At 42.9% G+C, this 26,807-nt stretch overlaps 1 protein-coding gene across 1 annotated transcript in view; it reads left to right on the top strand.

Moving 5' to 3' along the window:
* The first annotated feature begins 267 nt into the window (after positions 1 to 267).
* FNDC3B (fibronectin type III domain containing 3B) overlaps positions 268 to 26,807 on the top strand; it is a 182,610-nt gene continuing 156,070 nt past the window's right edge. Inside the window, exon 1 of the mRNA XM_019007844.1 lies at positions 268 to 439. The gene's annotated coding sequence lies outside the window, so the exon portion shown is untranslated. The remainder of the gene's footprint in view (positions 440 to 26,807) is intronic.

Below are 26,807 nucleotides of genomic sequence, written 5' to 3'. Positions count from 1 at the left end.
TGCGGTTTAGGAGTTACGGCGGCGCTGCCGGGTGGGCGGCTGGGCCGGATCATCTCGAACCTCGATGATTCTCTAATCCTATTGTTCTACGATTCTGAGTAGCGATGAGCGGACAGCGGCGGACACAGCGGGCGGACACGGCGGAACGGGAACGGGAACGGGAGCGGGGCGAGGCCGAGGGGCCGGGCGCCGTGCCCGCCCCTCACGGAGCCCCCGCCCCGGCGGCGCGGGGGCGGGGCGGCAGCGGGGCTGGCCGGCGTCCCACGCCCGCCTCGGCCGTCTTTTCGGCGGGAGCCGCTACTCCAGAGTGCGCGGTAGCGTGGGCCGGCCGGGGCCCCATGTGGTGCCGACATCACTGACATGGCGGAATCCCCGCCGAGCCCTCCCGGCACTCGCTCCAGCTAACCGGGACTCGCCGCCCCGCACCGCCCTCCCGCAGGTAAGGACGCGGCGGCGCTGCGGGGAAGCGGGTGCCGGGCGGGGAGCCCCGCGGCTCCGCCGCGCTCCGAGCACCGGGCAGCCGCGTCCCCCGCCCCGCGGCGCCTCTCCCGGTCCCGGCTCTTTTGTTCGGCGGCGGGACGCGGCCGCACTCGGTGGAAAGTTTCTCTCCCCGCCCCGCCGGCTCCCCCCGCCGCGGGGAGCGCCCGGCGGGCGGGCGGGAGCGGCCGCGCTCGGGGCTGGCGGCGGGACGGGCGCTCCAGCACCGCCCGGCCGTCCCTGGGGGCGGCCGGCCCGGCCGCTGTCATCGCCACCGCCCTCCCCGCCCGCTGCTGCTCCCGGAGGAGAAGTGCGGGAGCGGTCGGTGCTGGCGGGGGCCGCGGGCACCGCGGGTGTGTGCGGGGCGCCTGTCCCTGGCACCCCCGAGCCGCGCCCCGCTCCGCAGCCCGGCCGGGGGTGAGGGCAGGTGGAGGAACCGGGGGCTCCTCCGCCTCCAGAACGTCGGGATCCAGAGGGCATGTTGGGGAAAAAGCTGGAGAAAGGCGCGACCGTCTTCTCTCGGCCCCGTCCTCCCCGCCCGGCTCCTGGCAGAGGCGGCTTGGGGAAGGAAAGCCCTGGAAACTTTTTATTTTTGCTTGCCAGACACCTTTTTAAAATGGCATGCGACCAGCAGACGGAGTGAAAAAAGAACAACTCTTTTTAAAAGCTTAACCTCTCTTAGGTTAAGACCACAGCTGCATCCCCCCCTTTCCCGGTTCTCAGAAACGTTCTATTTAAATAAGGTTTTGGCGGAGGTAGTGCGGCTTGGAGTTAAATGTAACGAACCATTTATCCCATCTATATTTGTAGAATTGAAGGCGCGGGGCAAGCCTGACTCTCTCCATATTAGTAATTTTGTATTTCATTTGCATTTCTTTGTGTCCTTTGAGTATATAAAAGTACTGGTCTTAAAGGGGTAGTTACCCCATCACGGGGGCTGAGGAGGAACAGAGGTATGGAGAGATTAGAGCTCCTTGTTGGCTTTTTAAATTTTCTTTATTTTTTTATTTATTTGAACTCCGTGCTGGGTCTGTGAGAACAGGATTCACGTATCCCAGTTACCTGTGCCCTAACCACAGCTGCTGTATCCCTTAACCGCTTACCCTGCAGAACACGGGGCTCAGCCGGTACGTTCCTGAAAGGTGCCAAACCAGTCTAACTCGAGTTTAACAATGTGCTAGGTAATGGCATTTCAAACTTCCACAGATTTTTAAGTGTAGAACACTATTTCTCAACCTTTTTTTTTTTTGTAGCAGAGCTTGCTTACAACAAAAAGGTTGAGAGTGTCAGGCCTGGCAGTGCCTCAGTGCCTGTACTGGTCTGGGTCTGCGCTTTGTTCTAATGGGGAGCGGCTGCTCTGGACACGGATGACACAATGTGTGCTTGGCTGGAAATCCAGATAAAGGCATCGCTTCCATAAACCTCAGGAATGGGCCAAGGGCTGTCTCCTGAGTGGAAGCATCTTGCTCCTCTTGCCGTGTTCACCGCCGGTGTGGCTCACCTACGGCCCGTGTGTCTTTCTCAGCAGTCGGAGAATTCGCTGCCGGTGCTACCAGTAAGAAAATGATTCTTGGCCCTATTCCCGGGGTCATTTCGGGTCTCGCACAGAAGCGGTCTGTTAGTGCTTTTCTCTTAATCTTCAGCACTTCTGTGGTTCCCTCTCGTTAGTTTCAAAGCAGTTGTGATTTGTGGTTGTGTTGGGACCCTGCTGTGGCAGAAACGTCTGCTGCCACAGAAGTATCGTGTATTGTTCTTCCCAGTTCAGTATCTTTTAGCTACTTTATTCTTATAATGTAGCTCAGAGATGAGTCTGTGTGGAAGGTGATATGTTTTTCTTTTTTTTTTTCCTTTTTTTTCTTTTTTTAAAATTTTGTGCATTTGGGATTCATCTGGTTTGCGTTTGAGGTCACTGCTGGTTTTTTCATACTGTTAGCCTATAGTTGGCCAAAGGATAAGAAATGAAGGTAGTTAGCAGCCAAAATAAGCTGATTTTCTGCTATAGCCAAGAATCTCAGAGCTGTAACTCCACACTGCATTATCTTTAGTCTCAGAAAAGTTTGTAACTTCCAGTCTGAAATGTGTTTATTCTGGCACTTTTTTTTCTATGTGTAGTATTTAGGGAACTGAAAGAAGTTTTCTCCATCATACCTCTTACTTAGCAGAGAATTTGGCTTTTTTCTCCTCACTTTATAGTTTCCTTTATGTCCTCTGAGAAGGAGAAGCAGTTTAGGGCAGTCAAACTTCTGCAGTTCATAAATCTGTGCAAGAAAATATATACATACCATGCAGCAAACTTCTGCATGTGTGTGGCTGTGTCCATGAACTTTCTAATAAGTATAACTGACTTCTCTCAAAAATGTGGGTTGTCAGAACCAACATTTATGGTGTAAATAAATATTTTTAGTGAGAGGATAAATGTCTACTAAATACAAATGCATAAATAAATGGCCCAGAGCCTGAACACACCTGAATTAAACAAATTACTCTCCACAGTGCTTTTCTCTTCACTGTAGTCTGCCACTTCCTTCCAAAGAAAAGAAATGAGGGAAGATGGAGTGGCCTCTTTGGAGCACCTGGAGTTGCAGTTTGGGATACCAAGGATGTGGCTACTGGGTTTAAAGTCTGGAAATAGTGTCCCAGTGCACTGGAACTGTTTTGAGCAACATGCCGCAAGTTATCGAAATCCCATTTGTTTGCAGTAGCCTTTAGTGTACAGCAAATAAAATAAATAGCCGAAGAAGCCAGCAGAGCCCTGTGTAAATCTCAGCTGTGCAAAATACTGGCGAGGCAAAGAGTTTCTCAAGTGTTGCCCAGAGGATTTGTGCCTCAGTGATTGTTTCTGCACTGCTGAGTGGTGGAGGATCCTTTGGAAACAGCAGTATCAAAACTCGTGTTGTTTACGGCCAAGGTTTAGTGTCCCTGTGTGATCTGTCCCTGGAGATGGAAGGTATGTGGGAAGAGGAAAGTTCTTCAAACAAGGCAGTGGAAATAGGAGCCGCTGGATACACAGCGGTAAAAAGCCATCTACAGGCAGGAATGCTGGTGTGTCAGCGAGCAGATAACTCCAAACAGCTTCCAGTGGGGACGTGGTGGTTGGCGTTTTTATCAGTTTATTCTAAGCACCTCTTTGCAAAATTAAAGTTGGAAGCCTGCTCGCTGTTGGATTCCAGACAGCCAGGGAAAAAAAAAAAAGGCACAAACTAATTAAATGTGATTTATTGTGGAATTTGCAACAGTGTTGGAGAGATGAGTTGCTTTTCAGAAATGCTGCTGTGGATGTTAAATTTGTGCTTTTCTCTGGATGAAAAATGACGGTGCTGTTGAGCAAGTACACAAGAAAAACGCTGTCTGTGTTAAAGTCGGTTCTTGAGCAGGAATATTCCCTGGAGGTCCCAGGTAGTGCAGCTTTGAGCAAATCTTTGTGGTGCTTTTAATTGGGAAAAGGATGGGTTTCCTTGAGCTTAGAGGTTAAAATGTAGGGCTTCTCCAGTGACACGCTTTTTGCATTTCATCTGAGGAATCCTTTGTTTACAAGTAAATTGTGGTGTTTGTTAGCAGATAACAGACAAAAAGGCAACAGCATAAGAAACATTCTCTATTTGTTTTTCTAGTGGTGACAGTTTATAATGGTGATATGCTGAAAATTGCCATGTGGATACTCTGCTTAGTAAGCTGCATCTATGTATAGTGTCAGTTTCATAATACAAAGCAACAAACAATTCCTCGGTAATTAAGTATGTATTTTATATATTTATTTTTTTTTTTTTGAGAACACAAAACTGCAGCTAATACTGATATGTGGCATTTGCTTGTTCTGGCATCTGCTCCTCATTCTAGAAGGTACTCAGTGCAATGACAAAATGGATTCAGGAGAGAAGTTTCTGCTGTTGTGTTTTGGTTTATCTTGTTATTTGTTAGATGTAGAATAACTGAAAGCAAGTACTTGAATTCTCTGGAGATGAAGGTGATAAGTCTGTCTGATTTTTCTGTGTTGAGCTAGTGTATGGCAATTCTGTGGCAGCAATGCAAATACCTTAAAACATGCTTTACATCCTGGTCTCTTAGCATTGCCTTATATATAATTATGGACATTTCTATTATTAGGTCCTTGCAAAGGACTCTAATAATAGAATGTGTGTATACATGTACTTAAACATCTACTTCATGCTTCCAGGAATGTTTCATATGGAATGCTTTGAAAAGAGAGAAAGAAATTCCTTTCAAGAGGTTAATAAAAACTTCAATAAACAACAATTTTAGCTGACCCTTGCCACCCTCTGAGATGCTTGGGATGCTGTGGACAGATTTCCCTATGCTTTTAATCTAAACTAGCAAAATCAATCTGCTCTGCTTAGTTTGTAGGTTTTTCTGGGCCTCTGTGCAGCTGTGTTGATTTCACATGGTTGCTCCCTGTTTTCCACTCACCCACTAATAAATTGCCAGTGTTTATAACCTAAATCCCAGTGTTATCTTTTACCCCAAATATTTCTGCTTAATTCTTTAGTCAAGCCCAAAACTGTGGTGAAGTAAGATGGAGTGATTATTTTGGACCTTGATAGCAGAAACAGTGTGGGAGTAGAGATTTGTTCTGATTTGTTTCAGGATGACCTTACCATTTTCCTTTAGTGTATGGTTAGTTAACTGAAAGAATTCATTCTACTTTATAACTTGCCTTTGTTGTAGAAGTATGTCCCTGTTCAATGACAATTCATGTAACATAAGTGACCTTATGCTTGCAGACACTTGAACTGATCTGGGTATGTTACTCAGTGTTATGCATTGCTCTGCTCCTTATTTATTGATGTGGAATAATGCAGCAGAGAAAAAAAGATGAAAGCATTTGTGGGTAATGAGGGCACTGGGTAGGTTTCCTTCTGGTCAGCCTGTATTTTTTTGTGGGCTCATGTGATGTCATCTCACAGAAGGGAAAAAAATTACCTTTAGTGTTTTGATACTACCAAATGTATGGCAACCAGAAGCATCACTTCATTAGAATGAATTAACAGAGCAGAAGAGACCCAGTGAGAACTGCAGAGCTTGTGGAATATTTTGGGGTCTATAATGCTCAAATAGTATTGTGTTTTGGTTTTGTTTTTTTTTATATGAGTACTGGTAGAAATGGTGAGCTTGAAAAGCAAAGGTGCAGTTTTGGCTTGACTGACTCCATGAAGGGTGTTGCTTTACTGGGGGACTCAGTATTTTGTCTTTCATATGATGTTAAAGTATCAGAAATAATGGCTTAGGTTGAAGTGGGAAAAATCCTCCTTTTGTGACAAGATAAGGCAAATTGTAATACACTATGTACATGATTCTTCTAGATATATTTGAACTGGATGCAAGTTTGGGACCTAGGTGCATACATCTTGTACATTTTCTGTTCTTGTAGCAGATGGTAATTGGTGTTTGGCTTTGAGGGGTGTGTTTGGTTGGCTTGAACAGTTATAATGTTGGTCTTGTTTCTACCAGTTCTTACTTCACTTTGCTTAGAACATGCTAATGTCCTGTTCTTTTGTGCTACTCTAAATCTCTGAGAAAATGAATAGTCTTGTTAGGAGATGTTTTTATTAACTGTATAAAAAATTGAAAAAGGGTTAAAAATAAGCTATAGATTTTCCCCAAAATGTGTTAGTGTTCCTCTATTACACAGTCCTGTATTGAACTGTGGCTAATTTGGAAGCCAAGAGTTTTAAGGTGAGGCATTTGTTCCTCTTTGGTTGCATCGTCTGGAGGATGGCAACATGTTTCTTGAGGGTTGATTTCCACTGAGTCATCCCCTGAGCAGGGCAGAGGGATGTTCACCTGCTATCACATCTTCTGCTTTGGCAGGTTAACTAGGAAATTTGTTTTCAAAGCCTGCCCTGGGGAGGAGAGGGCAACAAGTCTTTATTTTTGAATGCTGGAAAGTGTGAGAGGCTGTGTCATCTCAAAGAAAAGCAAATAAAAGAAAACTCCTGTTTCTTTCTCTGGATTTTTATGGAATTGGACTTTGCTTTAGTGAGGTTTTTGGGTTTTTTTTATTCCGAGATCTGCTTTTCTCAATGTCCCACTTGCCCATCCTTTCTTTAATACACTTATTTGTTAGCCATCCATGATTTCTGATACTACAATAGGGATTTTCTTTGAATTCTCTCTGCATGATTTATGTTCTGTTGGTTGCACAGCTTTTCAAGGTGATCCTCAGCCATGCAGCCTGCTCTTGTGCAGGCTGGGGGCTTGGGGTGCAGCATTTGGTCACAGGAGAAGTGTCCCTCCTGAGCAACCCCTCTGACAATCCATGTGTCTGGGGCACTGAGCAGCTGGAGACACAATACTTAATTTGGCACAGTGTTTGCTCTTAGCTGGGTTTTCTTGAATGCTTCAGATGTGGGTGAGGGAGGGGCAGTGGATCTGTGTTTGTGGAACACTGCATTCCCTTCTGTCCTCTTCCCTTTGACTTCATGCTCTTGTTCACGCACTGCTTGTGACGTGTGGCCTCTGCATGACTAAAAGTGCAGGCATGTGGATGTGAGGCTGCTGGTGGGAGGAACATGTCCATCCACGTGTGCAGTGGGGTGTGCCCAGCACTGCAGCCCAGGTACCCACAGTGGGTACCAATCACCCAGGAAGGCTCTGGAGTGTGGTCCTCATGTGCTTCAAAGAGTTGAAGTGGCCTGATCTGACAGGACCACAGGTGCTGCTTCTTGGATCATAGGTTGAGGTTGATGGTACAGGTCCCAGCATCCATATAAGGAGGGAAAATCCATCTTCAAAAGCTGCTTCTGAGGAATGGGTCACAAGTTTCCTGGCTTGGTCGGCAAGAGTGTTCTTATAAGGAAGGAAATAAGAGATCGGCGCTATAGTGAGGTGGCCCCGTGTTTTGGCTGTCTTGTGTAAGAGGCAGCGTTGGAAGGAGTTAAACTGCACATGGTCTGTGGAGAACTTAGGCTTGGAGAGTAACCCAGAAGCAGGATGAGCTGCAGAAAGTTGGTGGTGTTGTGGAAAAGAGAAAGGGATGGTAGAAAATAAATCTCAATTCAGTATAAATCATAGTTAAGTGGTGCTTCACTATGTCTGTGTTGATGTCTGAACATGTACATATGTTGTCTCCTCTTAAATGCGTGACCTTACGTGGCTTGGAGGAGCAGAGAAAATGTCACAAATAATCCCCTGTAGAAATTATGGAGTGAAGCAACACTTAAGATTCTGGATCATTTCAAAATGTCTCGATACCCAAATAGTGGCCCCTACTCTCTGTGCACTTTGACCCTTCAGGCTGTCAGCTCTGAAGAGTTCAACCTCCTTTTGTACTGGTAGGAAATGTATGTTGGATGTTTTGAGGATAAAGGGTTAATTTTATGGCATTTCAGGGTACAAGTTCATATGTTCATAAATCAGTTTGACAGTCAATTCCTCACTGTTCTCTAATTAGAAGTTTATTGTTTAGGCTGCTGTAGATAGTTTCCTAGACTCTGGTAATGCTGATAAAACACCTAGAATAAGCAGAATGAAGCCTGGTTTTCTGATACACCTGTGTTTTGCTTGCACTCAGGCAGGTAGGTAGTTCATTCCCACAATGTCTCCTTATGTAGCTTTCTATTTGTATGTTGTCCTTTTGGTTTATTTGTTATAAAACTAAATTACATTTTAGTTTAGCAGGACCTCAAAAACAACAGAAGTCAAACAGAAGCCTTAAAAGGATCAACCCAAAATGACTTTGTATTTCCTATTGTGGTTAACTTAGATGTTGGTTAGGTAATAATGTCATATTCAGAAGTAAGAGGTATCCTATGGATTTCACCAGAGACCCAGATAATGTCTTTTTGGGTGACTGTTGTGGAGTACTGGGCAGCACTCAGCTGTTCCATGCCAGGAAGTGAAAATGCCATAAAAAGGAAGCAGCATAAGGTTCACTGAGAATTTCAGTACTACATCACAGACACCAGTTTTGCTTTATGAAGGTCTAGGGTCTCTCTCTTACTTGGTATTATTGAACATGCAGGTTACATTATTCTTAGCTGACCATAACCAATGCACAAGAAAACTTATGACTAAAGAGGAATTCTGAGATTTTTCCACAAAGCAAAAGCTCTGCAGTTTGACATAAAAGTGGAGAAAAGTGACCAAAGGGATAGATTTAGCTTAGATACTAGGAAGAAATTTTTTACTATGAGGGTGGTGAGATTGGCAGAAGTTGCCCAGAGGAGCTGTGGCTGCCCCATCCCTGGAAGTGTTCAGGGTTGAACAGGGCTTGGAACAACCTGGGATAGTGGAAAGTGTCCCTGCCTGTGACAGGGGGTTGGAACTACGTGGTCTTTATGGTACCTTTCAACCCAAACCTGGGTCTGTGATCTGAGCCTTAATCCTTGTTTCGTGTGTGTCAGCTGGTGGTGAAATTAACTTGTTCCATTCTGCTCGGCACATGTTTATTTTTGCAACTCCATATGCTGCTCTAACAGATCTTTATTATTGCTTGTTAAGTTCAGCAGTGCTTTTAGTGATTGCAGAAAACATAAACATCCTCTGTGACTTTGTTAGACATACAGTGCAAACTTTTTGTTGACTTGAAGGCTGTTCCTCGGGTCAGTGAGCACTGCAAGCAGCAGTCAGGGCACTGTACGCCCACAACTGCGAGGATATGAGAAACAGAAAGGAATTGTCTTGTTACCTAATTTAAGTGCCTTCTCTCTGTAAGCTCTCGAGTGTGTGGTGTTTTATCTTTACCCTTTCCCCTCTCAGTTAACAGAGCTGGACGTGCTTGTCCAGCTGTTCCAGCTGCCTTGTTCAGTGGGCAGGAAATGGTGATGTGGTGGAAATTAGGCAATTCTGCCGAGTGCAACCAAAAGGATCTCTGATCTCTTCCACAGCGGCCGCTTCTGGATAAAACATAAGAGTCAAGTCATTCAGATACTTCTGTAACCACAATCTGTGTAAGGAACAAGGTGGCTACACTTGAATTTTTCTAGGGGTCTGAATAGGTTGCTTCAGTGGATGTGTGAGAGCTGCTATGTTACTGTAAAGGCAATATTTGTGGGTCTAAAACTCTGAAGTTAGCCATCAACGTTTTCACTTCCTTTTGGCATTTTGTGATCATACAGTCAGACAGGATTATATTATGCTCTAAAATGTTGCTGTGAAAAGTTTTTTACAGTTTCTCAGACCTTCTAGACTATTCCAGTCCTGCCCTTGCTAGCACATCTGAGTCCTTCCTGGTCTGTCTTAGTAAATCCTTATTTCTCTGTTCCCTTTTTCCTTTGTTACATTTTTCTAGACTACAGTGTAGTGATTTTGGTGTAACTTCAATTGTTGGGTAAATGCAAGGGGAGGAAGGTGAGTGAAATGTGAGAACTGGGATGGAGAAAATACGGATATGTGAAGAAATGGAAAATAGTATTGACTGGCTTAGTTTGCAAGTAGACTAAGTGTATTATTATTATTGGCCCTGCTGTAATTTAAGGTTCCATGACGTTCTCTCACAATGCAATAGAAGCAAATACAATAATACGCTCTTAGGCGACTGAGTTGACTTGGGCAGTGATAACAGCACCTTTGAGCAGATTTTTGATCCAGCCTGGTTAGCAGCTGTGACGTGGTGGTGCTGCAGCTGCAGAGCTGTGGGCACTGCTGGGTGGGGACGAGGTGCTGCTCTCTGGCTCTGCGTGAGCGACGTGGCAGCGGCAGATCTGTCCTTTCACTTGGGGAGGGAAAAGCGAAGCCTTGGCCTGCTGCCTGGGCTAACCTCACATGGCAAGCAGAGGATTTGTATTTGAGTTAGAAAGTATATGGGGATGGCAGATTGGATCTGTCAGCTTCCCTCCTCTTCTGTCCTCGGAAGAGTTACTTTCCATTAATTATGGATGTGTCATTTTTTATTTTTTTTTAACTGTCTTGGCTCTGTGGAGCCAGTGAGGTGTAACTGTGGTCTGCTGGTTCCCTGAAGGGTTCTCCCAGGATGGCTGGCTGGGCAGGAGGTTTCTCTCTGCTTGGGCAGGGGTGCAGTGAGGTCCTGCCTTGTTCCTCCTCCTGCTCCTATTGCCTGGCAAGTGCAAGATAATCTGAGGGAGCTGTATGCAAAGTGTAGGGGATTCAAATGAAGAAAACTTTCTCTTAAAAATTTTGCAGATGATTTGACTGGTTCTTCAGTGAGTATTTTATGTTGGCTACGTATTATATAAAGTATCACTGATTTAGTATTTTTGCATATCCCTGCTTTTCTTAGAAAATGTTTTGCAATGTTCAACTTGTGCATTTTTGAAAGGATTTGGCAGATGAGAAAGGGAAGCAACAACTCTTCTCTCATCATACACGAAATACACAGCTGGAAGGAAGAAACAGAAAAATACAATTTTTATCTATTCTAGTATATTAGACAAAGGTTTTCTTTGTTTTTCTGCCAACATCAGCTCTTCCTGACCTTTGTGATCAATATTAGCACTGGAGTTTCTTCAAGCAGATATGGAGATTTCGTTGTGCAACTGCTCAACCAGAGTGTGAACGTGGTCTGATAGTGGTTATACAGCCATGAAGAAAGGTACCCACCCAAGGGGGGAATCTTATTTTGCTTTTAATAGAGATGGGAAGGGAGATAAACACTATTTTGCAAGCTCTTCTGGGATTTGTTTTGGAACGTGTATGCATTCTGATCACCTATGTTAGTGAAAGATGGGTAAATTTGAAGTGGTAAAGTTACAGGTGAGGGTTACAAGCATGACTGGAAGTGTGGAAAGCTTTTCTCGTAAGATGAGATAGAGAAATATTTAACAGGAAAGAGGTTCCAATGAACTTTACTATCTCTAAATCCATCAGAGAGGTAAACACTGAAGGCATACAGGACTGTTTTAAGCCAAAAGCCAGTGCTAGCAGATGAATGTGTGGATGCAAGATGTCAGTAAATAAAAACTTCTTTAGAATTTATCAAGCAGCTTAGTCCAAAACCCAGCCCAGCTATCTAAACAGGAGCCAACTTATGGCATGCAGAAAGACCCAAGTACTTGTAATGTAAGGGCTTAATGCAAGACTATTCAAGAATATGTGGCTGTGATATTCCATGTATGAATAAGGAGGGTACAAGTGGCAGATGGATTTCAAGTGGGAGAAGAGAGAACCTGGAATATACTCTGACAAAAATATCGTGAGCATTCATTGCAGCTGCAAAATTCATAAATCTAATCCTTTTTTTCATGTACTGAACAGTATGGCTGCAATCCTGATGGAATTTCACTTTCATGTTCTGTTGCTTTTATTGGTAGAAGGTCCTGATGTAGCATAGTTCCAGGAAAGGAGATGGGCAGCTTTCAAAGAGCTTTGAACATCAGGTCAAACAATAAAGGTACTTTCCAAAAGCGGTGGATCACTTATCAAAGTGGAGGGGTTTGTATCCAAAACTTTACCAATGATAATCTCTAGGAAAGAGTATGTTAATTCTTCAGATAATCACAGGCTTCAAAGCAAAATCAAAATGCAAGATAAATTTTTGTTTACACTTTGTCTTAGGGGAAAAAAAATGTAACAAGGTCAGGCTTATGCAAATGTGAATTTAAATATTTAAAAATCAAAGTGTCTGAATTTGTTTGCTGGTAGAAGATGGAAGCTATACTGAAATACAAGGTAAAGGTTTTTTTTAAAAGTTAAATTGGTGAACAAATGTGCAGTGCCAAAGTAGAAATACTTTCATTGATAAGGAAAGGAACATTTAAATTTGGTCATTGCAACTTCAGAAGTGGCTGTAAAACCAGCAAATTGCTAGTTCTGCTTGCAACAGGACTCTGGAAAAGGAAAAAATCAGCATGTAGAGAAGGTATTATCCAGCTAATTGCTTGGTAGCTACGCTGAAATAGCTTTAATACTGACCTGTGGCGTTCCCCTTTCCCAGCAGAAATGCTTTTGTGTCAGGCAGAAATTAATGTTTCTTTGGAGAGAGGAGGATGCAGCGAGTCCTGCAGACTTTCATCTGAGCCTTTTCTTCTGCAATGGGAGTCACAGAAACTTGTTGACAAAACTGTTTTCTGTGATACAGTTGAGGTTTTTGTTTGGGGTGGTGTCTTTTTTTGTCCTAAAGAGTCAGGTTTTACTTAAATATATTATCAACACTCATTTAAACTTGTGATGTGCCTTTTCTAGAGCTGCTTGGGGGGTAAAAGTAGTTTTAATTGTATTTATGCTAATGCACAAGAACTGGGAGCTTGTTTCTATCCATCAGCGCTGGAAATTGAAACAAAAGCCAAACAAACTTGCAGATGGTTGCAGATCCTGGATCCCAGCCACTGCCCGATGCCTCTGTCATTTGCTGCTTACAAAACAGTGTGCTGGGCGTGTGAGTGTGGACTTTGCCTTGCCTGTGCCGGGCTGTGAGCCTGGACTTTGCCTTTGTCAGCAGCAGAAGGAGGAAGGTGAACCCCGCGGGGTCCCCAGCCTTTGGCCAGGGCTCCTTGCCAGCGACGTAAGGATTGGCTTGGGAGTTCTCCAGGGTTATAAAACACCCAGCTGTTGAACTTTTAAAAGTTGTGTGACTGGGCAGCTGGGAACTCGGATGGGCTGGAGGATGAGCTGTATTTGACGGAGGAACAATGGTTTCACAAGCGCACACACGTACTCCCCTCACCCCCCTTCTGGGGCCATGGGTGTGCACTATCTGAAATCCTGGTGCTAATTAAAAATCACAATAAGCAGTGCACTTAAAACTGGGTTTTCTTGGTTTGTTTTTTTGTTGTTGTTTTTTTTTGTTTTTTTTTTTTAATTTAAAACTTCTCTGACTGGGCAGTTAATGGAACAACTGGGAACAGCATCTCACATTGTGGCCACTTGCTCAGTCGTGGCTGAGTTGGTGCAGGCTATGTTGGAGTTGATTTTTATCGTTCCGATGGGACTTCAGCCTACTGTGGCAGGGGAAAAGTTAACGCAGGCAACAAGAACTAACTCAGCTTCCACTGAAAGGGCTGGTGGGAGGCCAGGAGCTGACTGGAAGAACCTGGCTGGGAATGGGGCAGAGGGAGCATCCCTGGGCAGGTTGGCAGAGCCAGGAGCACAGCAGAAGTGATCAGTGGGGCTTTATTTAATGCTGGCTGGGTAGTGCGGTTTAGTTTGTCTCACCCACAAACTGCTAAGCATTTCCTGATTTGGGAAGGTCAATATGAAAAAACTTGCAGTGTAAAGCTGTAGTTTTTAATGTGGACAGTCAAACAGATCCTGTGAAGTGATAATTAGTGTTACTGGCCAGGGCAGGCTGTCAGTTTTAGTAGGAAATCATTAAATAAACACTGGTGAATAACCAGTATGCTAGTTCTTCTTCCCTTGGAAGAGACCAGAGCACTAACAGGGGTGATGTGTTTCATTATTCCCATTTTGCAGCTGAGAAAACAAGACACAGAGGCAAAAATACTGGAGATATTTTGGGGCTTGTTTCAGTCGAGGCTGGACTAGAAATCTTATTAGTGGTCTGCACATGTCTGGGGGTTTCCCTCCCCAACACAGCTCTTGACAAGTGCCAGTGTGCAGTTCCTACCTCTGAAAGCCTCTCCTGGAGGAGGTTTCCTTGGCAAGAGGGCAGTAACTACTTGCCTTCTGCTCAGCATATTATATTGTATCTATAGGAAGCCTTTGTGCAAGGCTGACTTGCTGTGGGTAGGAGGACAAGAACTGTTCCCTTACAAATGCCAACTAGGTCTTTGCAAACTAATAAAATTGTCAGTAGGCAGTATAGCATATACCTGATTTAGTAAGGTTATAGTTCTTTTTTAGAAAGGATAAAGTTATCCTGGCTTACTTGTAATTTATATTTCTGGTGAGCACATGAAGTCATGTTTCCATAAGAGGAGGAAATACTGCTCACTTCCCCTGGCTGATTCCATCTACTTCAGTAGCTAATCTTTGGATTTTCATTTCTAATGTTGTGCTCAACTCTGAGTTTCCTGGCTCCTGCTTCTGCTCACTGGTTCTTACTGTTCTTTAATATCCAGTCCTTGTTTGCCCTGGGACCATGTAAAAATTCCAGCCCTTTGAGAGGGCTGCTGTGACTTGTGTTGGGCAGTGGGGCACGTCTGCACCCCCTGGCTGATTCACACCCAGTGTTATCAGCTCCCAGATTAATCTGTGGTCAGTTGGCTGGCCAGCTCTTAATACACTGGAGAGATTTCATTTTGATTGTGCAGTGTGACCTCTTTTATCAGTGTTGCGTGGTACCAGGTGAGATGCTGGCTAAGGAACACACGTGTGCTAACACAGCTATCTCCAGCCAAAGGTGTAATCATGGCCAAAACCGCACTTGGATTTGTTTGACAGGACCTGTTTTATGTAGAACCACAGTGCTGATTATGTTCCTATCTTTGCATTTCTTATCAATGGAATCCTTCACTGACTTTTGATTGTTTTATCTGAAATTTGTGTCTTACTAATGGGGTGTAATTGCACTGGGCAGCCTGCTTCCCTCTTGGCTGCTGGTGCTGAGTTAACGCAGTCTCTCTCTGCTCCATCCCTCTGCATCAGTGTGTCCTGTTGTTGGCAGTTGGTCAGGCACTTCTTTAAAAGCTCGAATCAAAACTTAATTGAAAGATTTTGGGGCTGACTTGCCCACTAGGGTAAGTCAACAAGTGCATTTTGTGGCTCTTCCAAATACCAAAGGGAAGAATTTGTTACATTATTTTACTCTGCAGTATTTGCCCTATTTTCACTTCTGTTTTCAGTGGGGTTATACCACTATTGTAGTTCAGTCCTCCTTAGTTTGTTCTAGAATGCAGCTCATTTTCTGTTTTCTTGCAAGTCATGGTTATTTTTCTTTGTCTGACTTGTGTTGACTTTAGCCTTGGTTTCACTTACCAAATTTCTGTACTACTTTCACTACCTATTCTTAGCTTCCCTCTTGTACCCCTTTTTATGCTGCATTACATTTTTATTCTTACCATAGTATCAGGATAGGATTTTAGTTTAAGTTTCCCCCCTTTGTCCAACAAGGGAATCATAATTTTTCAAGTTGTTTTTTCTGGAAAAAAGAAACCGCTTACAATTTTAGATAAATTTTTTCAAGTTTTTCCTCTTTAGTTCTCATCAGTTTTGGGAAATCAGCATTTGTTGTTCTAAACCTAAACTGTGTGTACTGACTCCAATTAATCTCCCTCTAATAGCACTTGATTGCTGTGGTGATTCAAAAGTTCTCATGGGATGATTCTGACTGGCTTTGTGAAGATGAAACTTGCAGCTGTTGTGTATTGAGTGCACAAGTCACAAGGATGATAAAACATTGAGGTTTTTCACACATCTTATATAGGTTAAGTATGTATGGTGCAGGAAGTTTTGTTTGCTCTTGAGCTATGTTTGAATTCCGTTTGTGGTGTAAATCAAATAATTCTCTAAGTACGTTGTTGTCACTGGGGGAAGGAAATGGTTTCACAAGTGTTTGCCTGCCATACAGAACTTGGAGGAGTAGTTCAAGTAGTTAAACATAATGATATTATAAAAGAAGCTGCTGAGATCCAGCTCCATGTACATATCAGTAGATAAAATACTACTGATGCACATCAGAGTGAGTTTGTGCCCTGATGACACAGCCCTGAGTTGGTGCTGCTACTGAAAGGTCAGTCCTGCCTCCCACTCCCTTTATTCTTGTTTTGGCTCAGTGAGTCAAACTACCTGAGTTGCTCTGGAAGCCAACCTTGAATATCTGTCTCCCCTTGCTGCTGGCTGAGGTCCATCCTGGCACAGGCAGCGAGGGTCAAGTGAGGCTCCTGCTGTACCTGAGTGGGGCACAGTGTGTCCTGGGACACCTCCTGTGCCTGCTGCCCCAGTGCTCCCCAGCAGGCAGGGACGTTCTGCTGGGGTGGACTGCAGAGGGGAAGCATCCTTGTTAAATGGACAAAAAGTGTATTGTGCTTTGCCTCTGGTCTTTCAGCACTTGTGCTGTTTGAAATCAAAATCAGTGGTTGTTCTCCCTGAGCACCACCTCCCATGCTGAAGGAGAAGGGTTAACAGAAGGTAAGTGCAGAAGTGCTACAGATGGAGTCTCATTGTCTCCTCAGTGCTCTGCTGTGTGTGTGGGGTAGCTTGTTCTGAGGACTCCTTAGCAGGTGATGTGCCAGTTAAAAGAACCAGCTCAACTACCTGGATTTCATTTAAATTACATGTTCTCCTTCAGTGTTCATTTTAGCTACCTGTCCCAATAACTAATTTTCCTTCCTTTGAAGCTGTCTCTGCTTTTGTTTCTCATGTTTGAAGAGATGGGCTTGCACATTCCCTGTATGAAAGGGCATCAAGAAAGATCTTCTCTCAACAGTTTGAGACAGAGATCTGTCTGTCTTCATATTTACTCACTGCAAAGCAGGTTGCAGTGGCTAGCAGGCACCCAGCCTGGCTGTAACAGTGTGTGCAGCAGGAGCACATGGACTGTGTCTGGAAAAAGGCTCTGCCGTGGGCAGGGGTCCATCTTGGCCTCTCCCATGGACAGGGCATCCCTGGCAGCCCCCATGACCTGTGTCTCCTGCTTTGTTTGAATTCTGCCTTAACTCTGTGTGGTAAGGGTATCTCCTAATTACTCACTGCTAAAACTTGGTGTTTAATAGCTACTTAGAGGCAAAACTTGGATGGGAAGGAAGAGTTTATAGATAAAAGTTGGTCATTTCTTGTTAATTAAAGTCTGTCTTTTCTCAAGGATAATTAGTGCAGTATTGGCAAGAGAGAAACAAAAGTTCAGACAGAACACAGCTGAGCTGTAATCTGCTTATGTTAGAGCCTGAAATAGCAAAGGGTGTGTTTGACTTGAAGTGCTTGTCCACAGATCTTTTACTCCTGTCCTTATGGGGGAAGGGATAGCAAGCTTTGAAGTGCAGGCACAACTCTAACGCTGGAATACCAAGGTATGAATGGATAACAGAGAGGTAACAGGTACCTTAGAGGCAGAGGTGTGTGTTGGATTCCAGGTGGTGGAAAGAACTACTAGATTATTAACATCTACTTTAATATACTGGTTGGAAATCTTAGCTACTGGGACACATCCAAAAAAAAAAAAAAAAAAGGCTGAGATATGGAGCAACAATTAATGAGATCTGTTTGGTTTTTCCACCCAAGAATGTAGCCCCCAGGTCGTGTTTTCCTGTGTGTGTACGTGGAGGTCTGCTCTTACAGCAGTGGGCTCAGTTGAGTTCAGCTGGGGTCCACAGGGTCACCTGCACCAGGGCTGCTGTCCCCTTGCTGCTGTTCCTCTCTCACATCCTGGGACACCTGGCTTTGGCAGTGGGCTTTGTCTGCCCAAGGCTGGCTGAAGGATTTCAGTGAAGGCATTAGAGAGAGCTGGGATGCCAGACTGCAGATGGGAAGGTTTGTGTAATGCAGAAGGAATTCCAAGCATCTTTTTGGTTAATTCTGTTTTTTAGAGGACTGTTAATGTGGCTTGATGGGAACTTGCATGTTGAGTGAAGCTTAAAGCTTCTTGAGTATTTCTAAAAATGGTTTTCTGAAGTCTTCCTTAAAATCTCTTTAAATTGAAAATTACTGTACTTAAGACAACTCAAAAAGGCCCAATCTTTTTACCTTCATTATTTTCATGAAACTATTGATAATATCTTGGCAAATACTCTGACATTTAATCTATTTTACTCCTAATGAGAAAGAGCCCAGAGTCCATCTGATTGAATTAAATTCATGCATTCCTACTCAAGGACTGAATTTTATTGAATTTAGTATGCTGTACTGAAAATGCCTTAATTTTTATAACAATTGCTTTGATATTATAAGGAAAGACTTATTTCCATTTTCAAGGGCTACAGCATTTCTCTGCAGAATGTGCTGGTGTTATTTCCAGGACACCTGGAAGGATTTGGGATGCTAGGTGTTGTTACTGAAGTAGTGATGGTGACATATAATTAAAAAGAAAACAACTAAAGCCAGCTTATCAGAAAAAAAGCTTCAGAAATGTTCATTGTATTTGGCACTTAGTGTCTATGAAACTGAATTTGGAAAAATGTCTCAGGGGACTTTATATCCTCTGAAATGCTCCATTACCTTTTTTGTTTCACTCACCTTCCTATGGATGCTTGTTTTCTGTAGTGGTTTTTCAGGTTGGAACAAAAATGGGAATTTGACAAGCATGTAGGTGGCCTTCTCTCTGATGCATATCAGCAGAGCTTCATTGTTTTCAAGACATTTATCCCTAAAACACTTCAGTTTTTAAGCTGTTAAAATTGTCAGTGATCTGATCAGCTTCAATAGCTTGTGTTTAGATTGTACGTCCACAATTGAGAATGTCAGTGTTGGAGTGTGTTTGAGTGGCAAAGAAATGCAGTAATGGAGATGAAGGTTTTTGAAAGAAATTATCCCCTGATGAATTATTACCAGTCCAGTTTCTCAGGAGACTTAATGGCTTTGCAGATTGAGATGCTGCTGTGAGAATAAATGCTGAGTATACAGGAGAGTATACAGTTTCTACAGATATTGGAGAAATCCTCAGAAAAACCTCATTTTTTGGCTATTATGTCTTCAAATTAATTGTTTTGCATAAAATTGTCTTAAAGGAGGCTTTGAATCTTGTGAATTCAGTTCAAGTTTGTCGTTTAACCTCAATGGACTAAAAATATTCAGTGAAACTCACTGGAAAGACTTTAACCATTTTTGTGATAAAGACTTCAACTTTTTCTCTTCAGTTTTATTCAGCAGTGGTGTTTAGTTGGATTGCTTAGAGTAAATTAGCAAGTGGTATGGTTTTTCTTTATAGGTCTGTAGTGTGTTGTACAGCTGAACTGAAGATATATAATTAGACACTTCATTTTGCTTCCATTCCACATCTTTTAGCTAATTAGTTCTTGGGTTGCTTTATTTTGCATTACGTTGTTTTCATTTGATTAAGTACACTTCTCTAAGGGTACAGAATTAAGAACATACTAATTGCACAACAATTTTGGCATGTGTAGGTTGCCTCAGTGTCACCTAAGGACAAAGATTTCTCTGCTTACATTGTTGGCTCTATTCTTTTTATGCCCTGTGGGCAGATGTGTCAGAGCAGACACTGTGCTCTCCAAAATCTCTTCCTTGCTCCTGCAGTCTAGTCAGAGCTTGTTGGCAATGTCTAATGTAGCTTCTCGCCCTTGGAAATTTCTTGATTTCAGCTTTTAAATGTTCAGACTCACTAGTTTGGTGAAGTTTGGTGGGTGTGGAGGGTTGGTGATGGGATAAAAAGGCGATATCAGAGCAGAGACCTGAAGGTATTGTCAGTCCAACACTGTGAGTTTTGCCTGGAGAAACCATCAAGCTTCACCTGGGAACTGCCATGAGGTGGATGGGAAGTTGTGATGCTCTGTGCTGGCTGGGAGGAAATTTGGATTGTGGGCATTGCTGGGACTATAAAATATTTGAGCACAATATTTCTAGAAGCAGGTTTCCCCCAGGCACTGAGTGTTCCAGAATAAACATGACTTTATTATAAAGTGCTTGCTCTGTGCTTGTGAGCAGATCAAGACGTCCTTTTTTTGCATTTTACTTTGAACATCAGTTATTGATGTGAGGCACCGAGTAGACTCTAACCTGTGCCAGCTAAAAAGGGAAGCCAATAGAAATGAGTAACACTACAATTAAACTTTTGTTGCTGCAGTGCTGACTGAAGCCTGAGTGTGTCCAAGCATGTGGTGTTCAGACAAGATACATACTTCTCTCTGTGGAACTGCTTTTCAAAGGGAGTACTTACTCTTATGAAAACTGTGGCCGTAGTTGAGTAAATGTCTTTAGGTGTGTTCTGCCATGAGTTGAGGTGCAGGTGCTATCTGTTGTGAAAGTCATGATTTCTCTCTTCTATCCAATGTAGCTATTTAAAACTTTAACTGTACATTTATATTTGGTCTCAGTTAATCAAACCCCTTTGAATATACTTACACCTGTCAAGGTTGGTGTCCAGTTAGTGGGCAGTGCTGCTGGTTGTTGTTGTGGTCTTTGGGTGTGAAGTTGAACATTGCACTAAGACAGAGTTAGTAGAGTCAGTACCTCCACGTCCCTGAGCTGACACAAGGACCAGTGCACAGGGACCTTCCCTTGGAATGGGTCTTCCTGTACCCATGAACTTGTCAGATGTTGCAAGTGTAATTAATTGGAATGAGAATATCCTTTGGCTAAGGCTGTATTAGAACACTCCAAGAAACGCCGTAATTTTTGGCATACTAAAAATGGCAGCTGGTTTTATTTTGAGATCTTCTACAGGAGCCTTAGCCCCTTGTTGTCTCCAGTAAAACCACAGTGATTTGGTGTTCTTGTAAAGAAAATGTATTTAAATAGAGACCAGTGAAGATGTAAAGCATAAGCATTTTTTATTACTGAGGCTAGATTTGGGTGCCTATTGAAAGAATAAGTGGCACTTAAAAACCTTTAGAGAAATGTATTTTAAAAAGGTCCAAATGTCATGGCTGTGGTTTTGTTCTGTCAGTATTAGTGCTTTAATTTCTTGCAATGCTTTCTTTTTTTCCCTGTGGAACAGATGCCCTCATTCCAGAGGTGGCAGCCTTGGCTCTACCTCAACTGCTCCTTTGCATTTAGCTTTGGATGTTGCCTGTTCTCATAGGAAGAGACAGAAAGCTACTGAAGTGTCAGAGTGCCTTGAAGGGATTGAATCCTGATTTTAATGGGCGTGATTAAGATTTGCCTGCCTTTAGTTAAGAAGTGTAACCTGCTGACTCCTGCGAAAAAGTTAGATGTGAATCGTCAACTTTGATACTATTTCATGGCCATGCATTGAAGAGTTACACAGCAGGTGGGTGGTTGTGTGACTACCCCTGGTATCTATGTTGTGTAATTTAGATGTCCTCATTAAAAGTTTGAGATTTCTGTACAGTTGCTGTTACCCACAGAAGTGTAATTAACAGTGTGTTTGTAGGGCCCCTAGCTGGTCTCATGGGAACCCCAGTTTGGGGGTGGGATGAGCCCAGGGGCTGCTTGAGAAGCTGTCAAACTTTCTTTGACAACAACCTGTCCATTACCATAACTTCTGGCCCATTGCAGGGGTGAGCTGGCTCTGTAACAGGACAGCTGGTTGAGCTCCCCAGCATGAGCTGGATCCGTGCCGCTCGTCCCCGCTCCCCTCATGCCGGCACTGCTGGCAGCTGCCTGCCACAACTGGGATCTGGCTCTGGAAGTGGGACAGGATGTTTGCTTTTGTGGAGTGCAGTTGTTGAGGAAATTAAACCAAGTGATCTCTGAAAGGGCAAGCCACCTACATCAGATTAGGCCATTAAGATGAGGGTTGTGGGCATACTTTAAAGCACCTTATCAGGAGACTTTGGGGAGGATGTGCTCCTGATAGCCAGCGGTGCTTGGAAAGCTGTGTTGCGTCACGTCTCTTTGGACCGTGGAGGTGGCTGGGGTTGAGTACACAGAAAAGGGAAATCTTGAAGAAATCTGAAGGAGCTGGTTTATCCAAAGCTGTGAGGCTGGAATCCTGGGGGGATATGCAGTGGGAGGCCCTTTCCTGGCCACCCCAAGGCGTTGCACACGCTCTCGCATGCCGGCAGCTGGCCTGTGCAGTGACAGATCAGGAGGAATGCGCAGCATTTTAAGTGTCATAAAGCTGGATATCCTTTGCTCAGGATATTTCCTGTCCTCAAGAATTTGTTTTTCAACACTATTATTGGCAGAAAATGCACAAAATGGAACTTGGGGAAGGAAACTTGTACATAGCAGAAGATGAGCTCCTTAATTTTACCATCTTAAACAAAGAGATAAGCTTTGGAGAACAAAAAAATACACACCCTTTAAGTACTGGCTAACCACCAGCATGCCTAGTTGCACATTGAATATTCAGTGATTTTTAGTTATTGCTGTCAACAGTGTACAGCAAGTAACCATAAGTTTAGTATAAAAATGAGACTTTTGAACATTGTTGATTAAAATGGTATTTAATTCCAAAGAGGGCTTAGTCTTGGGACAGGGATAGCCAGAGCAAAGCTCTCCTGACTGACTTGCATCAGGCTCTGTTGCATGTTTTGCCTTTGCATTCATTAATGAATTAAAGCCTAAATCATAAAGCAGGATTTAATTGGTGATTTGTGATCTTGGTTAATCCCATAGTGAAAGTAAAGCGTGCTTAGCACTGCTGCCACGGCTCCCCCATTGACAGCGGGGCCGCCGCCGCCGGAGCAGCAGAGAAGTGCTTGTAGCTTCCTGCTAGGAAAATACCTTTGTGAGGCTGTTTGTATATGCTTCCTTCTGTAAACTCCAGATAGAATTCACTCGATCCCATGAATGTGGCTGCGTGTTCTGGAGTAGCTGTTGTGAACAAAGAACTTTGGCTATTAAATACAATGAGAATTTATTGTTTACCATCTATTTTCCTGTTTGTGTGTGTGTTTCTAGCAACAAGTATTTTCATAAAGGATTCATTTTCCTGTAAGATCCTCAAACTTAGCAACATGTATTTGGCAATTCAGTAAAATTTGTGGGAAGAAGGCAGTGTAATGAAGATGTGAGGCATTAGTAAACTACCCTGTTCCTATCTTCCCCAAGCTAATAAAAAGAGAAAACAATTCTGTAGGTGTGTGACATTCTTAAAGTATATAGCTGGAATCTGTTTTTGGAAACATGAGGATTATGGTGTGTCCGAATTTAACCCATTTTCCCTGCACCCCCAGCACCCAAGAGAAAGTTTAGTGAAAGAACACTGAGCTTACCATGCTGAGATTGCACTTTTTGAGGCTGGAGTAACGTGTTATAACAAAAATCCAAGTTGATGAGAACATTTTACTTGTGATGCAAAAATGATGTGGAATCTTTGGTATGTGCCAGTGGCAGGAGCTGTGCTCCCCGGAACGCTGTAAGGCTCTGGCATGCAGGCGTGCTGGGAGTCAGGGCTCAAGGACATACTGTCAGCCCTCACAGGATTTGGTAACAGGTTAAATCCAGGAAAAAAGAGAGGGAGAACTTGAGATTTTGCTCTTGGCCACTTCAGTAGTTCTTTGAACTTGCTTATTTCTGAACACGGCTTAAAGCATTCCAAGGGTCTTAGGATAGATGAAGGTATTTATACCCATTATGTAGATGAACGTGAATGTATGTGTTTATATGTACATACCTCATGACTTGTGATAGCAAACTTCTGATTAGATATGGGAAGAACAGGACCCTGATTGAAGCCCAAAGGAGATAAAAGTGCCAAGGGAAGCTGAAAAAGTATTTACCAGATTGATTGTATTGAAGGAGAGTGGCCTGACACTGTTCTACTGAACAGAACCCATCTTGTTTTGGTTTTGGGGCCACTGGCATGCCTTGAGATGCTGCAGTTTGGAACCAGCAGTGAGTTTTATGCACTTGTTCTGCATGGTCATATCTTCTTGCCACTGATTAGGTTTCTTGAATTCATATTTTAAAAAATCTTTGACTTCTACATTGTGTTTGACTGTGCTATACTGATTTTAACGTAAGTGCCTAAAATAAAGACTTTATCCTTTGTCTGGCATAGCTATTTATATTTGGGATGGAGAGCTCTCTTGCTGTAGTTCTACATTAGCAGTTTGCCAGTGACTGAGTAACTTGATGACAAATGTAGATCCCTGTTACAGTATCAGTTACAGGTCTGACAGCTGGTATATAATGTTTTACTGCATTACATTTCTTTTCCTATACTGATTCTTGCTAGAGGGAATGGTGACTTCTGAGAGTGAATTTCCAGTCTGTTAGCTGGTCTAAAAATCCCACTGGCTCATCAGCTAAGTATCTGTGATGTTGGATACCTCCATTTTTTAAAATCAGCCTTCTGTTAATCTTCAGGAATTCTTAATCCTTTTAAAACCTCAACGATGCTTCAGTATTAATGCTGTAAGCAGAATGCAGTCAGGGATTCACAACTGCTTTTTCTTTGTTTATTATTAGCCTGAGTACTGTGTCTACAGGTAGGAGGCTCAACCCACTACTGTTTGTCATAAGAAGTAAATGACTAGTAACAGAGTGGCTTTCCATAGTTTGATCAATTAAAGAAGTGTTCAAAAAAAGCCTTAAGGACTAATGTACTTTGACATGTTCTTAATAATAAATGTTATAATCTGCTCAATTTAGATGAATATGGATAGCTCATCTGTTAGTTCAGACCAAGTACTCTGTGATTTCTCTGCCACTGATGTATATCCATGAGAAAGGGGGAAAATCAGAGCATCTCTTCAGCTTCAGATTTAAAAGTTGTGTCAAGTTGAGGTTCTGATGGAAATGATAATAAATCTTGTTCTGCACTTCATTGAACAGAGAAGGTGCTGAAGGTAAAGCAGCTGGTAGTTATGCTGAATTTTACAGTACTAACTTGTGAGTATTTCAAACTGTGGTGGACAATGCTGATGACTTTCTGCAGAGCTGTAGCACTGACTCAGATGTGTTGTGCTCTAACGGGCTCTGTGAGCTGTAAGGTACCTCTGGCACTCGTGGTGAGGGGCAATCTGTGATTTAAATTATTCACATAGCAGGGCTTGATGTAGCAGTACCTGGGAACACAGAGCAAGGTTAGAGAAAAAAAAATCTTATGGTTAAAGTTTCATCTGGGGTGATGGAAGAAAAATAGTCCAAATTCATTAAAGATGAGGGAATTTCCTTAGTGAGCACTGGGAGGAGGATGAGGTGCTGAACAGGTGTTTTGTATTGTGGGGTTTCTCTGCAGCATGCACCACTGCTCATGTTCTCATCAGCAGGTTAAACCTCCCCTGAACACCCAGGCTGTTTTTCTGTACCAACCTGGAGTTATGATTAGGGACTAGAGAGACAAATGGGAGGAGGAATATGTTCACATGAGAGAGAGGAGGAGTGCGTTTTCTTTCTACATGGGCCTATTACTTTTGGGAATCTTTATAAAAATTGTTGCACGGACATGTCATCTTCCTCCCCTGCCCCAAAAGTAATATGGTGGAGGTAGAGAATATCTATTTTACTTATTTTTTAAACCAGATATTAACATTTCAAATGATGACAGAGTTCCTCACCTTAGAAACTGGGGAACAAAAGCAATCTGCTTGAATCTCTGGTACCTGTGAAGCCTTTAGCTGGGAGAACAACTGGTGTTAATGGGTAGGTGTTTGTCACTGATTAACTGTGTACTGTATTAACTGTGTAAGGTAGATATCTGTATGGGCTCTGTGTTGCCAAAATGTGACTGAACTGGGTCAGAATGTAAATATTAAAGACTTGAGATTGTGCTGTACTTTCGGTGATAACACCTGGGTGTTCCAGCTTATTCACCCAAACTGAGTGTGCCTCGATAGAGCTCCCTGGGAATAAAATCTTGTCGGGTCATGTGTCAGTTCTGTCATTCAGGTAAAATTGAGCACAACTAAATTTGACTAGGAAAGCTTTTTTTGTTGCTCAAGTCCTGTGCTGATGCGGTCAGAACCCTGCAGGCAAACTCCTGCATTTGCTGATATTCTGATGTTTCTTCCTCCACTGTCAAAGAAAAGCTGCTGTCAAGCCACATTGAATTTTTCAAATTTATTTATATACATATATACTGTATTTGTATATTTGACCTCAACTCAGTGTAACATTCTTTGCTCCATCAGGATTTCTATGAGTTTTTCTGCAATAGGCAAAGTGAGATGCAATGTCCAGGAAAAGCTGAAGGCTGTCAGGGCATGTAATGGTAAAATCTTTTATATTTATTAAATATACTGTAGGAAAAAACCCTCCAGAGAATTAGCTTTTCTTGTAGTTTCAGTCTTTTTATCACTTGGCTTTCTTCCAGCTGAGTTATGAGATGGGTTTTCTTATATTTGAAGGACTTGTATCTTTTGTTCTCACCTGTTTATTGACATTCTGTGGGTGAACTGTATATTTGTACCTTTTCCCCAAATCCCCAGAACTGCTTGCTATTAATTATCCCCACTCCCATATGCTAACCAAGCCCATTTCTTGAAATTCAGGTTTACATATTCTAGGAGGCAAGGCTGTTTTTTTTCCTGTGCCTTTCTGAAATACTTTAATTTTTGAATTCTAGCTGGAATTATAAATAAAAAATTTATTAGAGAACATGGTAGGGTTTTTTTAAGTTTCTTCCCAGAAGGCTGAAATCCTGTGGATGGTTATTGCTGAAGATTATCACAGTCAAAAAGATTTTGTCTAACAAGACTCAAAGACGAGCTGTGCTTTGTTAATGATGAGTTTATTTCTGCTAGTCTGCTCTGAGCCTGTACAATGGATCTACCCCATGTTGTTAAGTGGCAAACAGGTTGTTTATGCCAGCCTGGGAAGCAGATGAAGCTGGAATAGTGTGATGTATCCATGGGACTGGGAATGCTGTTACAGAGCCAGGGATAGGGAAGGACGAACCCTGGTGTCTCCCAGAGCAGTAACAAAAGTGCACAAACTCTTTTTTTTCCTCATGACAAAACCCCACTGATGTTTAGTAAGACCAACCTGTGCAGAGAACA

This window comes from Parus major, chromosome 9 (assembly GCF_001522545.3).
Source record: "Parus major isolate Abel chromosome 9, Parus_major1.1, whole genome shotgun sequence".
Classification (NCBI taxonomy): domain Eukaryota; kingdom Metazoa; phylum Chordata; class Aves; order Passeriformes; family Paridae; genus Parus; species Parus major.
Note: the sequence above shows the minus strand (reverse complement) of the source record. Positions and strands in the feature narration are given on the sequence as shown.